Raw genomic sequence first — 16,425 nt, forward strand, 5'->3', positions numbered from 1 at the left:
TATTATACTCGGTATAAATAATCTTCTACCGGGGTAATGTTTATCCATAACCGTGTATCGAAGTGATAACCTTCGTTACGAAGCTTATTTCCAATAGAGTACTTAAATAAATAAATATATTTACGGTGGAGTACCATATGAAAAAACTTGTTCAGGAAGCTTACTAAATGAACATCCATGATATAATATATTTATAACAAAACCCAATTACTGTTCGTCCTTCCTTAAATTTGAAGTTTTCGTTCCAAAGACCCAGTTTTGAATTGAAGCAATTCATTGAAACCCTAATCCTGGTAACACTCTTACAACCAGTTTCTTTCTTTTTCGAATGTTTGATTCAATTTATTGCGAATACTAGTGTGTTATAAATTTTGTGAATTATGTTTCTGTTTACCTTATTTTTGAGAATGTTGTTGTTGTTGTTGTTGCGATTTGTGTTCTAGAGGTAACCCTTTCATAATTTTTTTGCAAAGCTGTTAAATACAAATTTTACTTTCATTTAAGAGATAAAATCTTTCATAGTAAGAGTTCTTTAATGGTTTCGAAATGTGCTGGTTTTATATTGTTCATGTATCTTATATCTGCAACTATAATTTTAAATGATGCGATTTTTTGGTGTATTTTTTCAGCTAATTGTTAAGAAGCCCCCTGTTCAGAATGGGGAAAAATGATTTCTTGACCCCAAAGGCAATTGCCAACAGAGTAAAAGCAAAGGGACTGCAGAAGCTACGCTGGTACTGCCAGATGTGCCAGAAGCAGTGTCGAGATGAAAATGGATTCAAGTGCCACTGCATGAGTGAGTCCCATAAGCGTCAAATGGAAATCTTTGGTCAAAACCCTAATCGCATTGTTAGTGGCTACTCCGAGGAGTTCGAGAGCTTATTCCTTGAGCATATGAAGCGCAATCACCGCTCTAGTCGTGTTGCTGCAACGGTTGTGTACAATGAGTATATCGCTGATCGTCACCATGTCCATATGAATTCCACTCAATGGGCAACGTTAACTGAGTTTGTGAAGTACTTGGGAAGAACTGGTAAGTGTAAAGTTGAAGAGACCCCGAAAGGGTGGTTTATTACCTATGTTGATAGAGAATTTAATGCACTCTTCGAGGAAACAATGAAAAAAAAGAGAATCAGGGCCAACCTAGCAGATGAAGAGAAGCAGGAAAAGGAGATAAGAGAAGCAAAAAGAGCGTGCAGAACAGTTGATGGCTGCAGGAGATATGGAATGTTCTGAGAAGCAACTGGAGTTGCAGTCTAAACCCTTGAAGAAATTAGAGACTAATCAGAAAATCATGTTACAATTGGGCTCATATTCAAAATCTGCTATGAAAGATAGATCGGAAAGCTCAATATTCGTGTCTGATGAGTTAGATAATGAGATGAGCAAAAAAGGTAACAAGAACAGTGAAATAACTGGTAAGAATGGTAAAGGTGGATCAGTGTTGTATGACTTAATGAGAGAGGAAGAGCAAGCAAAGGATCGGAGTAATAGAAAAGGTTATTGGTTATGTGAGGGGATAATCGTGAAGGTATTGAGTAAGGCTTTGGCTGACAAGGGGTACTATAAGCAAAAGGGTGTTGTTTGCAAGGTTATTGATAAGTACGTTGCAGAGATTGAGATGCTTGATTATAAGCATGTTCTAATGGTGGATCAAGAAGAGCTTGAGACTGTAATTCCCCAAGTTGGAGGTCTTGTGAGAGTAGTTAATGGTGCATATGATGGATCAAATGCCAAGCTGTTAGCAATTGATACAGACAACTTTTGTGCTAAAGTACAAATTGAGAGGGGAGTATATGACAGAAAGATTCTCAAGGCTATTGCTTATGAAGATATATCCAAATTGGCTCAATAATAGGGATAGAGGATTCCATAGGACTAATATTAGTTAAGCTACTGTTGCAAAGAGAACTCAATTCTGAAGATTAAATCTGATTCTTTTGTGCTGATTTCTTGTTGGTATAAGCTGGAATGGATTGTCGATAGTGAAACCGCGTTACAGTTCATTGAATCTTTTGTATAGATAGTCAAGGTTTTACTTTTTTTTTTAGAGTCTCTTTTGCTTACTTTTTGGATGTAATTGCAGTACTTTCTTATTGCTGGTTTCTTTAACATCAGTAACACTAACACTTACCAGTTCTCAAAAGAGAACTTGTTGGTGAGCTTTTATAGCCTTACAAGATAACAATGGCTTTGTTTCTCTTCCAATATATGAATTCCAATTTCTCCTTCTTGTACTTTGCAAGACAACTTGGATAGGTGTCAGTTATACATCATTGCTAATGCTGGTTTCTTCAAAAGTGATGACTGTCTCAAATTTTTCTTTACTGCTTCTTCCTTTTATTTTTGTGTGCTTTTGTTTTGATAAGTAGTCAATCATTTGTGATGCCACCATGCGATGCTTATATGATTGTTGATCTGGTACTTCTGAGAAAGTAGTGTTGTTGTTTCACATCTCCAAGTTTAGCTATATCTTATATTTAAAGGACGCTGTTCATCCATTCTTCAATCTGATGTCCAACTGCAAAAAAAGACTAGAGGAGCTTGAAGAGAGGAGATCAAGAATCTAGTTAATGAAGTAAAGAGATTAAAAGCTACATGTGATGAGCTTCTTTAAGAGGAAGCTTTGTTGGTAGCAGAAAAGGAAGGACAAAGACATCGAACGGATTTGGCTCAAAATTTGTTGGAGGAGGAGATTAGACAAGGGCTTCATAGGTAGAAACCTTTCCTTTTCAGTTAAATATTTTGGTTTAATCTTTTCGTGAGAATTATTTGTAGCTTTACCAATCCTTGTCCATATATGGAAAAAAAATTCTTTAGAAGTTGATCCACTCAAATGGTACGATATTCCTCCCCATGATGTAAAAAGGTTAGTTTTCAATGTTATCCTCCTTTTGTTGTATAAAGATTCTTTAGTTATGCTTGGTCTCTTAAAGTAGGTTACCCCATTTCTTTAGAAGAGAGTGATTTAGGTTATGTTATGTGTAATTCTTGCAGAAGCTATTCTAGTGTGAAAATGTGGAACTTTTTAGTTACAGGGAGCTCTATTGAGCACATAAGTTTTGTAATTTTGTTTCTTTTTCTTTTTTCTTCTTGGTAGGGATTATGCTTCTTCTGAGCTATTTCATTTATCAGTTTATGTTGATCAAACAGAGAAAAACAAGTTTGGAGCATTTTTCTGGTTGCTTGTTAATCTTTTGTACTTAATATCTCTTTCTTTCTTACTTACAAATTTATGTTTATGTCTGTTGTTTAAGTTTCTTTCTATCGTTTTCGTTCTGGACTGAGGCATAGTTGATCGATAGCTTGATTATATATTGAGTTAGTGATGGTGAGAGTAGAAAGGGAGCCTTGGCATAACTGGTAAAGTTGCTGTCATGTGACCTCCTGGTCACAGGTTCAAGCCGTGGAAACAACCTCTTGCAGAAATGCAGGGTAAGACTGCGTACTATAGACTCTTGTGGTCCGGCCCTTCCCCGGACCCCGCGCATAGCGGGAGCTTAGGCACCAGACTGCCCTTTTTGATGGTGAGAGTGATTATACTTCATTAAGATTTCTTGTTTGTCATACATTTGTTGTTGACTGAATTTGGTGTGCTGCTCTGTATGTCTTTCAGGTTATTTGCTCATTGTGTAATACTGAACAGGATGTGAGTTTCCTCAATTGTTAATGACTCAATTCAAGTTTTTATATTTGTGAAGCTGAGGTAAAACTTGTTTTTGTTTCTGATTGTCCTTCAGCTTCAACAAACATGCATTCGGTGTGGGGTTTGCATGGGAATTACTTTTTCTCAAAATGCAACTTCTTTGATGATGATGTAAGTCTCTTAGTATAGGAGTGGCAAACGGGTGGGTCGGATCTGGTTGTATATGGTTTGGGTTGAAAACGAGCAATGGAAAAACAGATGAATTATCCGACCCGACCCATATTTAATGCAAATTAAAAACGGGTTAATCGGCGGATAATATGGGTTACTCATATTATCCATGACTTCTTGTATATGATCACTTTTGGGAGAATTCTTAGTCTCTCTAACTTGAGGAACCCCCAATTTGAGGCTTTACAAATGTAAAAATTAGATCCATTGGTTACTCATTGGTTATCCATTTTCTAAATGGATAATATGGTTCTTATCCATATTTGACCCGTTTTTAAAAAGTTCATTATCCAACCCATTTTTAGTGGATAATATGGGTGATTAACTGTTTTCTTTGAACCATTTTGCCACCCCTACTCTTAGATAATTCTACTAATAATATTATGTTGTTGGCTCCATATTTATACCATGCTTAAACAAGATGATTTGTATCTTTAGGTTGCGAAGAACCAATACCACTGATAAATGTGGAATCTGCAGGTTAATATCTTTTCACACTGTACATTATTATCAGTTCTTAAATGCATTTTCCTAAATTACCCCGTTCGTATGAACAACGTCAAAAACATCTGTGACATAGGCTAGGTCAGTGGTCATAAAATGGGTGACAGCAATCTCTCTTTGGAAGGAGCTTTGAATACTAAGTAATGTTCCGTCAACGAGTAGATGTGTAGCCAGCATTTGCTTGTGGTTGATTATAGATGGATGGATTACAAGTGATTCAGTGTTTTCTAGTGTTCTGATATCTCGTCTTTCTATTCCTGCACAACATTAATAGGTAAAAAGACTTGATAACAACGTGGAATTAGTCATTCTACTATGCGATCCTCTCAAACTGTTAATCCCAGCCCATCAAAGCTGCCAAACTGTGTTTCAGATGAATAAAGTGTTGCTTTCTCTAGACTATCAGTTTTCTTCACCAGCAGCATTTCAATTGCTTACATTAGTTGGTCCTCACATGTCTCTTATCTTTTCCGTATGATATTTGAAGGTGTTGGTTTATGTTTAGTCAACAATGACATGCCAATTGGAAGAGTTGGTGGAAAGAGTTGGTGTGGATGCTAGGAGGAAACTTCCTCCTTTGATGTCACCCATGACATCAAGAGGAGGTAGTTTGATGTCACCAATGACATCAAGAGGAGGTCTTTACCTCTATAAATAGATGCACTCCTTCATTTGTAGAAACCATCCCAAAAATAATACAACACATTGTAGTGAGTAGAGAGTTAAGAGAGAAATTCTCTTAAGTGTAATTGGGAACTCTCCCCTTCCTTTGTTAATATTAAAAAGGCAACTGTTCTCTGGTGGACGTAGGATTATTTTGATCCGAACCACGTTAAATCTTGTGTTCTTTCTTTTACGTTTCCGCTAACAATTGGTATCAGAGCAACATGATTCTTTAACGATCCAAGGAGGAAGAACAAACAAAGATGAGTTCCATGAAGTTTGAAATTGATAGATTCAGTGGACGCAACAACTTCAATATCTGGAAGATCCAGATGATGGCGTTATTGCGGAGGGAAGGTTCAATCCATGCTATTGACGGAAAGTATCCTAAAGATATATATGCTCCCGACAAGGAGAAGATTGAAGGGGATGCATTGAGTGCAATCCAACTATCCCTTGCACCTAACGTGCTTTGTGAAGTGAGTACGGGTACCGAAGAGACGGCCAAACAGTTATGGGAAAAGCTAGAAGGGCTATACCAAGACCGATCAGTGACAACAAGGATGTTGTTACAACGGCGTCTTCACACATTTAAGATGGGGTCAGGTACTTCGTTACAAGATCATTTAGATGCGTTCAATAAACTTGTCATGGACTTACAGATTGCAGGAATTAAAAAGGAGGAGGAGACGCTTGCATGTGCTTTGCTATTTTCATTGACTTCAGGATATCGTGATATTGAGAATTCAATGATGTATAGCAAGGAGCCTATCAAGCTTGAGCAAGTGCGGCAGGCACTTAACTCTAGTGATGTGCGGAGGCACATTGAAGGAGATAGAGATGACCAGGCAAGTGGCCTCTTTGTAAGAGGCCGGACTAGCCAACAGGGAAAGACCAAATCAAAGCACAGATCAAAGTCTCGTGTGAACAAGAAGAATACAGAGTGTTGGGGTTGTGGCAAGAAGGGGCACTTTGAACGAGATTGCCCAATGTCAAAGTCCAAGGAAAAGGCGAGTGCATCTACAGTTGAACAGGTACATAATTTTGATAATGATTATGTACTAACAACATCGTGTAATAATAATAGTAGTTATGAAAACAAATGGGTGTTAGACTCTGCTTGTACTCTGCATATGACGTTCCGAAAAGACTGGTTTAGCAGCTACGAGAAAAGTGGAGGAACCGTAGTAATGGGCAATAATGCAACTTGTGCAATAGTTGGCATTGGCTCAGTTCGGGTTCGCTGCCATGATGGAATCGTGAGGACTATTACACAAGTCCGTCATGTTCCTGATCTGAAGAAGAATTTGATCTCCTTGGGTACTCTGGATGAACAAGGCTACAGGTACATGAGCGAAGCAGGAACTATGAAGGTGACTAAAGGTTCTTTAGTCATGCTGAAAGGCAAGCTGGAGAACGGCCTTTACACATTGGCCGGAAGCACCATTGTTGGCTCTGCAAATGCATCTACAGTGCAGTTATCTAATGATGACAAGGCAAGACTATGGCACATGAGACTGGGTCATATGAGCGCACGTGGACTGGAGATGTTGAGCAATCGTAACCTTTTGGAAGGTGAGAAGATCAGCACACTTGACTTCTGTGAGCACTGCGTTCTAGGGAAGCAAAAGAAGGTCAGCTTCAGCACTGGCAAACACAAGACAAGAGGAGTGCTAGACTACATCCATTCAGATTTATGGGGTCCCTCTAAACTTCCATCGAAGGGCAAAAAGAGGTATCTTCTCACTTTTATTGATGATTTCTCACGAAAGGTTTGGGTGCATTTTTTGAAGGCAAAAAGTGATGCTTTTGAAGCATTTAAAGAGTGGAAGATTTTGGTTGAAAATCAAATGGAGCGGAAAATCAAGTATCTTCGCACAGACAATGGCTTGGAGTTTTGCAATGAAGAGTTTAATGAATTCTGCAAGGTTCATGGGATCTCAAGACATAGGACTGTCAGGCATACCCCACAGCAGAATGGAGTTGCCGAGAGAATGAACAGAACTCTTCTTGAAAAGGCTCGTTGTATGCTCCTACAAGCCAAAATGTCCAAAGTATTTTGGGCTGAAGCAGTTCACACTGCTGCTCATATTGTCAATCGATCTCCAGCATCGGCAATTGACTTTAAGACTCCGAATGAGGTATGGTCAGGTGAACCCTCTAACTATTCATACTTACGAGTATTTGGGTGTCCAGCTTATTATCACGTTAATGAAGGAAAGCTTGAACCAAGGGCTAAGAAGGCCATATTCGTAGGGTATGTGGATGGAGTAAAAGGGTACAAACTTTGGTGTTTGTCTTTACTCAAATTTATAGTTAGTAGAGATGTCACCTTTGATGAATCCTCTATACTTGATCCCCGTAAAGTTTCCGTGGAGTTTTCAGGAAACAAGAACGACGAGCAGGTGGAGCTTCCGGTGGAGCTTGCCAAGGAAAAGGATCAAGAGACTCAGGTTAAAGATGAGTCAGAAGATGTAGACCTTGAAGAACTTGCTGTCAATGAACCATACACAATTGCAAAGGGGAGGGAGAAGAGGCAAACACGAGAACCGGAACGCCTTATAGATCAAGCAAACTTGATTGCATATGCGTTCGTAGCTGCACAAGAAGAGATTAAGGATCTAGAGCCCTCCTCGTATATTGAAGCAACTTCTTACAAGGATGTTGTACAATGACGGTTAGTCATGACTGAAGAGATGAAGTCTCTTCACAAGAATCAGACATGGGTCTTAGTGAAAAGACAAAAGGGGAAGAGGACAGTTGGATGCAAGTGGGTCTACCGAAAGAAAGAGGGAATTCCTTAAGTGGAAGATGCTAGGTTCAAGGCGAGATTGGTTGCAAAAGGATTCAGTCAGAAGGAGGGAATTGACTACAATGAGATTTTCTCTCCAGTCGTGAAGCATAGCTCAATTCGCGTGCTACTAGCATTGGTTGCCCAATTTGACTTGGAGCTTCAACAGCTTGATGTCAAAACTGCTTTCTTACACGGTGATCTAGAAGAGACAATCTATATGGATCAGCCTGAAGGTTTCCTAGCTGAGGGAAAAGAAGATCACGTATGCCAACTAAAGAAGTCTTTGTATGGTTTGAAGCAATCCCCTAGACAGTGGTACAAGAGGTTTGATGCATTCATGACTACACATGAATTCTCAAGGAGTGCATTTGATAGCTGTGTGTATCACAAGAAGATGTCTGGTAACTCAATGATTTATTTACTGTTGTATGTTGATGATATGCTTATTGCTGCTAACAACATTACAGAGATAAATGCTTTGAAGAAACTGTTGAGTAAGGAATTTGACATGAAGGATTTAGGAGCTGCAAAGAAAATCCTTGGTATGGAGATTTCAAGAGAAGACGGTGTTGTACATCTTTCTCAGAAGAGGTATATTGAAAGGGTTCTCAAGAGATTCAATATGCATACGTGCAAGCCTGTAAGTACACCATTAGCTCCTCATTTTAAACTTTCAGAGTTACAAATGCCTCAGTCCGAGGATGAGGTGGAGCATATGTCAAAGATTCCTTATGCCAGTGCAGTTGGTAGCATTATGTATGCTATGGTATGCACACGTCCAGATATTGCTCAATCTGTAAGTGTGGTAAGTAGATACATGTCCAGCCCAGGAAAGAGGCATTGGGAAGCTGTCAAGTGGATATTGAGATATCTCAAAGGAGCTTCTGGTGTTGGTCTGACCTTTCGAAAAAGTGGTGGAGGTATTTCAATTCTCGGTTATGTAGATTCTGACTATGCAGGAGATCTTGACAGAAGAAGGTCCACAACTGGATACATCTTTACCCTCGTTGGCAGTGTCGTTAGTTGGAAGTCGACTCTGCAGTCGATTGCCGCTTTGTCTACGACAGAAGCAGAATACATGGCAGCAGCGGAGGCGGTGAAGGAAGCTATCTGGTTGAAAGGTTTAGTAGCGGAATTGAGTTTAGTTCAGCTGGAATCAACTCTTAGATGTGATAGTCAGAGTGCTATTCATCTAATGAAAAATCAGAGATTTCATGAGCGCACTAAACACATTGATGTCAGATTTCATTTTATTCGAGATGTTGTTGAAGAGAGAACTATCAAGGTCGTGAAGGTTATCACAGACGATAATGCTGCAGATATGTTGACCAAGATAGTCCCACTAGCTAAGTTTGCACACTGCAAGGACTTGGCGGGGGTGTGCATCAACTGATGCAACTCCGAAGAGAACAATTGTTAGGTAGAGGTGGTATGCTCAACAATGGTTTGATTCTTCTTGTTTCTTACAACGGGGTTGCCCAGTAAGCTTAGAAGTTTTGGTCAGAGTTGTTCACACGCACGCTCGAAACGCAAACCAAGGTGGAGATTGAAGGTGTTGGTTTATGTTTAGTCAACAATGACATGCCAATTGGAAGAGTTGGTGGAAAGAGTTGGTGTGAATGCTAGGAGGAAACTTCCTCCTTTGATGTCACCCATGACATCAAGAGGAGGTAGTTTGATGTCACCAATGACATCAAGAGGAGGTTTTTACCTCTATAAATAGATGCACTTCTTCATTTGTAGAAATCATCCCAAAAATAATACAACACATTGTAGTGAGTAGAGAGTTAAGGGAGAAATTCTCTTAAGTGTAATTGGGAACTCTCCCTTCCTTTGTTAATATTAAAAAGACAATTGTTCTCTGGTGGATGTAGGATTATTTTGATCCGAACCATGTTAAATTTTGTGTTCTTTCTTTTACGTTTCCGCTAACAATATTTATTGTGTCTGATATGTTATTTCTTCGTTTTCCAGCTCAAAATATTTGAAAACAGAACGAATGGCAAGGAAAATTTCTTTCAATGTGACAGATGTGGTGATTAAGATGCTTAACCTTGAATTTAAACTTAATTAGCAAGAAAAACTCTTATTAGGTTTATTCTGTTTGATTAGCTATGGAATATCTGACCTTTTACCTTTGATGAAGGAACACATATTTGTATAGGAAGAGTAATGCACCCCAATTGCCCTGTTTGCTTTGAGGTAAGGGCAGAATCTGGACCATAAAGATTTAAGAAGATAAGCATGACATGATGCCTCTTGATTCTTACCACTTCATACAGTATATCTTTTATACAACAAAGAATATCACTGTCTTGCCTTGTGGTCATACCATACATCTGGAATGTGTGATGCAGATGGAACGGCGAACCCCTTGTAACACAACGGCCCTTTGATGTTGCGTGCATTCTGATTTACTATAACAAACCGTGCATGCAGGTATGCTTCTCCTGTTTGCTCAAAGATCATATTGTCACATGTCCAGTGAATAGGAGAAACTGGACCTGGAGGTACAGACTACATATTTTCCAATAAGCTGATGACATTGTTTACAAATCGTTTTCTACACTGACAAGTGGAGGCGGATTTAGAATTTGAACTTGATGGTTCATCCTTTAAGTTCTTGTTATTAATTTGTGCTCGAAACCAGAAAATCAGAGAAGTAAAGAAATGTTAGTTCAATAAACAAAACATAAAATAATTTCCAAGCCCACAAGTTGCTTGTGAGTCCTTAAGGAATTTAATCCCCTCACTGTTGCCCAAGGTTATGGATTACTTCCTCCCAGGATAGAACGGAAAAACTATTCTGTAATACTGGCAATCGAAATTACAGAACTTCAGCGAACTCAACAAACGGTGCAAATCACACTTGACACTTTGTTTATTTGAAAAACAATGCAACAATGTAGAAAAGAGAAGAAATTTTAAGATTTTCTAAGTCTGAAAAATGAGGCCAAGCCTCTAAATTTATAGACAAAGGAAGTGTGATATGGAGAGGTGCAATCCAAAAGGTGCCTCTTTCATTTCCCATTCACACCCTTTAAAGAAAAAACGCATCAGATCTTACCATTGAATTTATTACACTTTTGAAATTACGAGTTGATAATTAAATATTTATTGAAATTTTAGCAATTCTTCACACAATATACACACACATGTATGTGTATATATATATATACATTTATATGTACGCAAAATATATACTTTACCCATCAACCTTGTACCCAAATTCCTCTTACACACTTGTTAAACTCGGAAATAATATTACATACCAAAACTTTTAAAAGTGTGTCAATTACACACCACTTCGGTGTTTGACCAGATCAGCTTAAAGATTGCTATTACACGATCCAATCAGCATCTGACACGTGTCATAAATCGGAAAAAAAAACTGAAGAAAAAAAAGCCCTGTGCCCCACCCCCTCTCCTCATCTTCCTAAAGAAAAAAATACAGAGAAGAAAAAACCCCACCCCCTCCTCATCTCCCCAACCCCATCATCTTCTCCACCACCACCATACTACCACCAACCCTTCCACAAAAAACACCTTCTCCCTAACAATAGATTCAATCTTTGCCCGATTTTTAACAAGTTTTAACAACATCCATCACTAATCTTTATACAAATTTCAAATTCAAGCTCAAACCCAAAGCTTCAAACTTGTTAATGGTGTTTTTTGAATTTTATCAAAATTAATCACCTAAGTAAATTTTTATTCAACAATAATCACGAGTTCAAACTAATTTTTTAGGTCATGGAACACCAAAATCAACAAGACCCGATTAAATTTTTAAGCTTTTTCAAAAGGTTAATAATGGTGATTTTTACAAGACCCAATAGCTCCACTTTTCTTTTTCTTTTTCTTCTTAGTCATAGGGGTTGGAGAGACGAATATGAGGGGTAGACACAACTAGGATGGAGGTTGGGGAAGAAGACGAAAGGGGGGGGGGAGACGCTAGGGTTTGGGGAAGAGATGTGGGTTATATTTTTTTTCTTCTTTAATTTGAAAAGAAAATAGTTAAAAAAGGGGGGGGGGGACTAATTTCAGATGAATTTTGTAGTTTTCACGCGCCTCTTTTATGTGTAATACACGCATGTGACACATGGCAAAAGAGGTGTGTAATTGACACACTTTTAAAAATTTTGGTGTGTAACACTATTCCCGTATTTAATAAGTGTGTAAGAGAGATTTGAGTACAAGGTTGATGGGTAAAATATGTATTTATGTATGTATATGTATATGCTCCGTACCAAAAATACTGAGTTTAATTGAATCCGGATTCCATTTGCCTTTGCTGACAAGCTTTATTTACTTCTCTAATTCTAGGTTGCCTTGACACCTATGCCTGAAATGTATTAGAGAAAGATGGTAAGAAACCAGTTTGTCGACCCATTGTAATTTTGTACAAGAATTTGACTTATCTTACGTTTGAGCTTGTTTGAAATTCTTTTTAGGTTTGGATTCCTCGCAATGAATATGCAGAAACACATGTGGGGTCAACTTGGCGCATAAACGCCCCAGCTGCAAGTCCTATAATACAAGGCAGATGCAAGTCCTATAATACAAGACAATGTGGAGACTCCGGTTTATGCGGTAATATTACTGAAATGGTCAGATGCAAGGGCGGACCTACATTGTCGGTTGAGGAGTTACGGGACCGTTTGCCTTGGCAAAAATCCTATATATATATATATATATACATATATATGGAACCCATTAAATATTTTAAGTGTGCCCCTAAACATAAAGAGATTGATTGGACAAGTGGTTGCATGCCTGCATTGGCCATGTAAGTTCTGATTTTGGAAGTGATGCAAGTTCGAATCCCACCTTCAGCCTTTTCTATTCTTTTTCAGCTTTTTCCCCTCCTTTCTATGTTTGTTTTGCCTTTTCTACTCCTTTTCCTTCCTTTCTATTTAGAGTACTATGTAATTTATATTTAATAGCAAATTGCTTTATTTTTTTACTTTTGTCCTTTTTTTTTTTGAATCAATTATAATTTAGTACTAATATATAAGAATCCGGAACCAAAATGTGGTTCTTTTGGACTCAAACTATACAAATAAGTGGTAAAAAAAAATTACATTTTTATATATAGCGCCATAATACCTGGCGCTATACAGTAACAGTAACGACATCGTTAATGTATAGCGCCAGGTATTGTGGCGCTATACTTTAAAATCTGACACACACATGTATAGCACCACAATACCTGGCGCTATACCTACATCATTAATGTATAGCCAGGTATAGTGGCGCTATACATACATATTTTATATCCCCTCCGTCTTCCTCGTCGATTCATCCTCCATTATTTTAACTCCCCTCTCTTCTTGGTCCCCCACCCCAGACCCGTTTCTGCCATTTTTTTTAAAAACAAAAAAATTTGGGTCCCCCTGACACATAAAACTCGAAGAACGTAGGTCCCACATTCGAGTAGAGTTTCGTGTTATTGTTGATTCACACTTCCGGAGTCAAAATTTCAATCTTCTTGCTTTCCGAAAATTCTAAATCGAGGTATTTCGATTTATTTTAAGTTGAAACATTTATAATAATGCATATTATTTGATTTGTATGTGTTCTATTTCGATTTGTTTTTTTTTCGAAACTAGCATGTTAAATTTATCCGGATTTAATATTAGTGTTTTCTAAAAAAATATAAATTAGTAAAATAAATTTGTCTGTTAATATCCTGATTTATATATATGTGTTTTCATGCCGTTTTGTATTTTATTTGCAATTAAATTTATTTGTTGTTTATGGTTAGTTTAGATTATTTTTTAGCGTACTAAAATCTAGACTTTTTTTAGCGTAGTAAAACGTAGACCCTTATAGCGTAGTAAAATTTAGAGCCTTTGTAGCGTAGTAATGTGTAGTATTTTAGCTTATAATTCCTTTTGTTTACGTATCTTATACTGGTTGTTGAAAATGCAAACTTTGTACAATTAAGTTAATAATTGTATAAAAATCCATATATATATATATATATATATATATATATATATATATATATATATATATATAATTTGTACAATTAAGTTATTAAAACATATGAATTTAAATTATAATAAAAACACATAATTATATATATATATAATTTGTACAATTAAGTTATTAAAAAATATGAATTTAAATTATAATAAACACACACACACACACACACACACACACACACATATATATATATATATATAATTTGTACAATTAAGTTATTAAAAAATATGAATTTTAAATTATAATAAAAACACATAATTATATATATATATATATATATATATATAATTTGTACAATTAAGTTATTAAAAAATATGAATTTTAATTATTAAAATATATATATATATATATATATATATATATATATATATATATATATATATATATATATATATAATTTGTACAATTAAGTTATTAAAACATATGAATTTAAATTATAATAAAAACACATAATTATATATATATAATTTGTACAATTAAGTTATTAAAAATATGAATTTAAATTATAATAAAAACACATAATTATATATATATATATATATATATAATTTGTACAATTAAGTTATTAAAAAATATGAATTTAAATTATAATAAAAACACATAATTATTAATGATAGTTTGGTGTCACTGGTCCTCAAAATATCGAGCCCTGAACCCATATATATAATTTGTACAATTAAGTTATTAAAAAATATGAATTTACAGTTGACGACATGGACGCGACTATACATCCCGGCCCTCGGACGTTGGATCTATTAGCCCTACAGCCCCAACATAGATTCGAGTATATATGGGACGGACAGTTGCTTACGCAGACTTTCCAGGCTAGGAGAGTGGATCTATTGTGGGAGTTTTTGAGTCCTCCCCGCGTTCTACATCCCCGCATGGTCCATTACCTGGAGGATATGAGATTATATAGGATTATTAGGATTGGCCGGATATAGCTCGACTATACTTTGATCACGGCCTTGATTGAGCGGTGGCGACCGGAGACACACACTTTCCATTTGCCCATCGGCGAGGCCACCATCACACTCCAGGACGCTGAGATTTTATATGGCCTGTCCACTGATGGCTTTCCAGTTTTACTGTCTGCGACCATGAGATATTATTTGCGGCAGGCATATTGGGATATGCTGCACATGCTCACGGGTTTCATGCCGGAGGACGAGGCGGTAGCGTCTGGGTCCAGTCGTATACAATTGGTCCCCATTAGAGACCACCTGGTGTAGATTCACCATACTATCACCGATGAGTCAACGGAGGTGGATGTACAGCGATATACGAGGCTGCTGTTGCTCCTTCTATTTGGGGGGTCTTGTTCCCGAACACTTCGAGGAACCTAGTGAGCCTCCGTTTTCTGCATCATATTGCCCGGTTCGAGGATACAACCATCTACAACTGGGGTGGTGCTGTCATCTCATATCTGTACAGGCAGATGTGTCGGGCTTGTATCGGCACACAGAGAGACATTGGTGGCTTTCTGCCGCTACTACAGGTGACAACATATTCAAATAATATGTCCATTAGTTACAATTCTACCTAGTTATAGTTAATTTTATACTTTACGTCAACTTTGTATGTTAGGTTTGGGTCTAGGAGCGATTTCTGCAGTTTCAGCCACCTCTACCACAACTACCGGCTAATGTAGAAATTCCGCAACTCCCTCTAGCCTGTAGGTGGGTTATGCGTCGTACTCTTGCACGAGAGTATGATGCCCATCATAATCTCCCCCTCTGCAGGGATGTGTTGGATCTGCTGGAGGACGCACAGGTGAATATCTAACTAAACTTACTTGTTATAGATTAACTTAGTGTTGTGCATACTAACGGTTTGTGTTCTTATTTGATAGTTCATCTGGATGTTGTACAACGATGAGGTGATAGGTACCCTGCCAGCGTATTGCACATTCGGCCGACATATTTGGAGGGCTTCTGTCCCACTCATATGCCTCGATATTGTCGAGCACCATGCCTCCGAGCGGGTATTTCGTCAGTTTGGCCTGCCGCAACCTATACCGACTCCGCCTCATGGCATGCTTTACATTATGAGAGGGATGATCGGTCCAGGGCGGACGACACATTTATGGCATGGCTTAACGAGCAGTTGGGTACTTGGGACAAGCGAGGGGACTTGACCCTACCTCCGCATCACTTTCCTATTCAACGTTATATGGCATGGTACCGCACTGTTTCCCGACTTTTTATCGGGAACCCAGTTCATCAGGCACACGGTCGGTACGTCCCATACGCCAGGAGACACGAGGCCCTGGTATGTTTTCTGTTATTATTAGTTATATAGTTGTAATTTAGTGTCAAATATGTAGTTTATATTTTTTACTTTGTGCAGGCGATTGGATTGCATACCGTCTATCATATGGGGCAGCAGATGTAGAGTTATGTCCACGATCCTGTGTCCATGCAGGAGTATAGTCGTCGATTCATGGATGTGGCTGCCCAGACACTGCAGCGAGCCCGATCGAATCAACGTTTGGCACACGAGGCTGATTATATGGACCCAGTGCAGTACCATCGAGGTCGTGGTATCCCACGAGCTGGTGGTGGCCGACGAGCTGGTAGTGCCGAACGACGTG

At 37.9% G+C, this 16,425-nt stretch overlaps 1 pseudogene; it reads left to right on the top strand.

Annotated features, from left to right (window-relative positions):
* Positions 1–202: 202 nt before the first annotated feature.
* On the top strand, positions 203–2,232 carry LOC104244251 (KIN17-like protein; annotated as a pseudogene).
* Positions 2,233–16,425: the final 14,193 nt, after the last annotated feature.

Source organism: Nicotiana sylvestris, chromosome 7, assembly GCF_000393655.2.
Source record: "Nicotiana sylvestris chromosome 7, ASM39365v2, whole genome shotgun sequence".
Classification (NCBI taxonomy): domain Eukaryota; kingdom Viridiplantae; phylum Streptophyta; class Magnoliopsida; order Solanales; family Solanaceae; genus Nicotiana; species Nicotiana sylvestris.